Consider the following 5,000-nt stretch of genomic DNA (forward strand, 5'->3'; position numbering starts at 1 on the left):
TCAAGTTTATTCTTGATAGTGTAGCGTGGATGGTGGTTAGAATGGCCAGCTTGTGCAGAAGTAGCCCCGGGCAGCGAGTAGGCCCGGCAAGGTGGGGGCCCTAGAGGGTGACCCCGGGAGAAGGCTGCGTCCGAGCGGGGTCGCGACTCGAGGAAGAGTGATTGTACGGATTAAGGTTAAGATCGGAGCTCATAATCGCAGTGGGCGTGACTTAGGTCAGTACGGCAGCGGTGCCGCCCTATTGGTCACCCTTGTTAGTTGGAGGGCGTGACATTGAAGGCATCTGGCCACTCTGAGACCGCTCGCGCCTACCTGTCGTGCTCTACGGGGAAGCAACTTGCTATGAACCTTCGAGGTGCTGAACCCATGTTGCTTCCTCCTATTCGCGTCCTGCGCGAACAGGAGGAAGCCTGTGGTCGGTGTGTGCCCTGTCAGGCTGCTCCGACATTTTCTGAAACAAGTACACCGAGGGCAGAGACAGGCGGAGAGACAGGGGGCGGGGTTGTGTGACAATAAGGGCCCAATGTAATATATAATCAAATATATAGCAGGAGACTAATATTCAAGATTTTCATATTGAACTTTCGTTTTTATAGTCATTTTTTTATAAATGATATAACTGTCAAGTGATAGACATGCCTAGGGAAACAATTGCAACAGTCCGCAAGGACTTGCTTGAATTGCAATTGCCTCAGGATAGACAGAGATGGGTTTCTACAAGAGATAAGCATTGTGCATAACTATAAGGAAGGAAGAGTTGTCGCGTCTGCAAGGACAATCTTCCTAAGAAAAGAGGAAAATGCAACAATGCGAAGACCAGCAGTATGCTGTGCAATAGTACAATATACATCTGACTTATACGAAATGCATATCGTTATTTTCTAGTTTCATAGAACCAACTGCAAGTCGTGGCAAAACTATAATGAAAATAGGTAATGCAGTCCTCATAACGTCCGAGAGCGACTCGTTGCATCATATAAGCTTGCTCACGACAACATACAACACGATAAAACGCAAAGCAAGGCAAGAATTGCTTTTCTGAAACTATACGAATGTAATTATTGTGCAATTGACGTTGTTTATACAGGGGGAGATGATGTGCGTATATGGCTGCATGAGTGAGGTGAGTGGTGAATAGAAAAGTTGAGTGAGTAAGTAATTGAGTGAGTTATGAAATAAGTAAGTCAGAATATAGCACACGAGTAGAAAATACGATAGTGATCAGAGTAGAACTAGAATCATTAGTAAATAGACAAAGCGAGAGTGAGAGTAAATAAGAAATAGAAAGGCGTGCGAGTTGGAATAAATAAGCGAAGGGGAGAAGGAGAGGGCGGGCGGGCGGTTAAAGGTAGTAGGGGGAGAGTGAGGGGTATGGGGGAGGATGGGGGCGTGGGTATGTAAGCAAGGATAGAAAAATGCAAGCGTGCAAGGTAAATTAATACCAACCTGACTGTACGAAAGGAATATTCATAAATTATGGCAATATAGTTACTATCAAAGGGTAATTGCAACATTATATCAACTACTATGCGAAATCACAGAAATGATATTGCTTATAGTAAGTGAAATTAATGAAAAGGGCAGAGCAACGCACGATGCAAGCAGATCGGGTCGTCTTCTCTGGGACAACTGAACGGCCGATAAGTTACATTAGACTTCAAAACTCCCGGAAGAAAAGCGATAAATGCCCCACCATATTTTCAGGTTGAGGAGGGTATTACTGGGACATTGAAGGCATCTGACCACTCTGAGACCCTCTCTCTCTCTCTCTCTCTCTCTCTCTCTCTCTCTCTCTCTCTCTCTCTCTCTCTCTCTCTCTCTCTCTCTCTCTCTCTCTCTCTCTCTCTCTCTCTCTCTCTCTCTCTATCTCCTCTCTCTCCTCTCTCTTTCTCTCTCCTCTCACTCTCTGTCTCCTCTCACTCTCTGTCTCCACTCACTCTCTGTCTCCTCTCTCTCTCTCTCTCTCTCTCTCTCTCTCTCTCTCTCTCTCTCTCTCTCTCTCTCTCTCTCTCCTCTCACTCTCTCTCTCCACTCACTCTCAGTCTCCTCTCACTCCATGTCTCCTCTCTCTCTCTCTCTCTCTCTCTCTCTCTCTCTCTCTCTCTCTCTCTCTCTCTCTCTCTCTCTCTCTCTCTCTCTCTCCACTCACTCTCTGGCTTCTCTCTCTCTCTGTCTCTTTCTCTCTGTCTCCTCTCTCTCTCTCTCTCTCTTTCTCTCACTCTCTCTCTCTCTCCTCTCACTCTCTCTCTCCACTCACTCTCAGTCTCCTCTCACTCCATGTCTCCTCTCTCTCTCTCTCTCTCCTCTCACTCTCTCTCTCTACTCACTCTGTCTCCTCTCACTCCATGTCTCCTCTCTCTCTCTCTCTCTCTCTCTCTCTCTCTCTCTCTCTCTCTCTCTCTCTCTCTCTCTCTCTCTCTCTCTCTCTCTCTCCACTCACTCTCTGTCTCCTCTCTCTCTCTCTCTCTCTCTCTCTCCCTGTATATAAAAGTTATTTATATACAAGGACCCTATCGGTAAGAATCAATAATAGTATGTCATCAAAACAAGAAGTACCTTTTGGTGTTCCGCAAGGATCTATTTTAGGTCCGATCCTATTTACAATTTTCACAAATGATTTATCAACTATAGCCCATAACTGCCTTCTAGTGCCGTACGCCGATGATTCACAGTTTCTTCATAGTAATTCAGTAAACAACTTAAATACATTAATGAGAAACGCGCAAGATACTCTAACACAAGCAAAATTATATTTTGACACTAATGGCCTTAAACTAAATCCACATAAAACTCAATGTATATTCATAGGTAGTCGGCAGAACATTGCTAAAATTCCCAGTGACACAACCATAGAATTTGAAGGCTGCTCTATCAAACCGAGCACTTCAGTGAATAATCTAGGAGTACAATTAGACAGATTCATGACATTTGAACCACACGTTGACAAATTACACAGGAAAGTAGTGGGTACCCTGGTATATCTTAATCACATACGAAATCAGATCACTACTGAAACTAGAATCATGGTTGTACAAACTCTAGCTCTAAGCATAATTAACTAGTGTTCAAACATTTGGGGTTCGACTAACAAACCCAGATGCAAAAAGTGCAAAAATGACAAAATCTTGCTGCCAGAGTAGCACTAGGTAATATCAGTAAACTTGATCACATCACTCCACATATCAAAAAAAATAAAATGGTTAAAAGTTCACTCTAAATGCAGTTATGACAGATGTGTACTTATTAACAAACTCATTCAAGGGAATTATCCGAAATGGTTAATGCCCTTGCAAACCGTAGGGAACACATCAGGTGTCCCGACACGCCAAGTAAATTCCTTTTTTGTCAAGAGATCGAATAGCTATACAGGGGCACGACAAATGGAAATACGTGGAACATGCTACCAGATAATATATGAGACATTAACAACTTCTGTAATTTTAAAACAAAATTAAAAGAACACCTCTTAAATACACAAATGTAAATATATATTTTTATGTAAAGAATAACCATTGTAATTTAATGGAATAAAGTGTTTTGACTTTGACTTTAACTCTCTCTCTCTCTCTTCCTCTCCCTCTCCCTCCCCCTCTCTCTCTCCCTCTCCCCCCCCCTCTCTCTCCTCTCTCTCTTCCTCTCTCTCTCTCTCTTCCTCTCCCTCTCCCTCCCCCCTCTCTCTCCCTCTCCCCCTCTCTCTCCTCTCTCTCTCTATCTCTCTCTCTCTCTCTCTCTCTCTCTCTCTCTCTCTCTCTCTCTCTCTCTCTCTCTCTCTCTCTCTCTCTCTCTCTCTCTCTCTCTCTCTCTCCTCTCTCTCCTCTCTCTCCCTCTCTCTCCCTCTCTCTCTCTCCTCTCTCTCTCTCTCTCTCTCTCTCTCTCTCTCTCTCTCTCTCTCTCTCTCTCTCTCTCTCTCTCTCTCTCTCTCTCTCTCTCTCCCTCCCCCCCCCTCTCTCTCTCTCTCTCTCTCTCTCTCTCTATATATATATATATATATATATATCTATTCCCCTCCCCCCCCTCTCTCTCTCTCTCTCTCTCACCCTCCCTCTCTTCTCTATCTCCTTATACTGTATACATAAGCACGATTTGTGTAAGCCATTAGACATAAACCGCGTGGCTGTTTGCGACGTGGCTCGAAGTCCAGTAGAGAACCATCGATTCAACAGGACCTAGATGACGAGTTTATTTGACCTTGTTTGACCTCTCAGTACGTGTCTAGTACCCGCCGGGCTCAGGTCATATCACCAGCCTTCCGCCCCCCACAGGGCTGGTCGGCGGACCCGCACTCAGCGCTTACCCAAGACCCGTCTCGTGTGTTCCCTTCACTGTGTAGTACTTTTCATTAATAAAGAGTCTAGCCGTTATAGAACTATGGCTACCCCTGCCATTGTACGAAGGTCTCTCTATAGTCTTTTACACTCCTCTCTCTCTCTCTCACCTATAATATAAGGACAATGAGAACTGAATTTGACTTACTAGCATTACTTGAGGAACTCTCTTTCATTAAATGGGATGTTGTAAGACTAGGCGAAGAACAGAAGGTACTAAATGATGAGCACGTGCTATATTGGAGTGGCAAGCGTTTAGGAGAGAATATCGTGGAATTCTATAGTATAAGCGAGAGTGGCTTCAGTAACAATAAAACTAATCAATAGGTAGATTGCTCAAGCCACAGTGATGAATAGAGAGCTTCTATGAAGATGTTCATTTAGCCAGCGAGAGAGTAAAAACCCATTTCACAATAATTATGGGAGATTTTAATGCCAAAATAGGTAAAAGACAAGAAGAAACCGTTGTGGGGAATCACGGAATAAATACGGAGGCTCGATCACTCAATACCGTGAATACACTCTTCGAAAAAAAAACTAGAGCGGAAGTGGACATGGAAGTCGCCATCTGACATCAAAAACGAAATTAACTCCATAATTGTAGTTATTAATGAAGTAAATGTTGGCAGCGACCATAGAATGGTCAGAGGCCAAATTGAATTACACCTCAGAAAG

Source organism: Penaeus chinensis, chromosome 20 (assembly GCF_019202785.1).
Source record: "Penaeus chinensis breed Huanghai No. 1 chromosome 20, ASM1920278v2, whole genome shotgun sequence".
Lineage (NCBI taxonomy): Eukaryota > Metazoa > Arthropoda > Malacostraca > Decapoda > Penaeidae > Penaeus > Penaeus chinensis.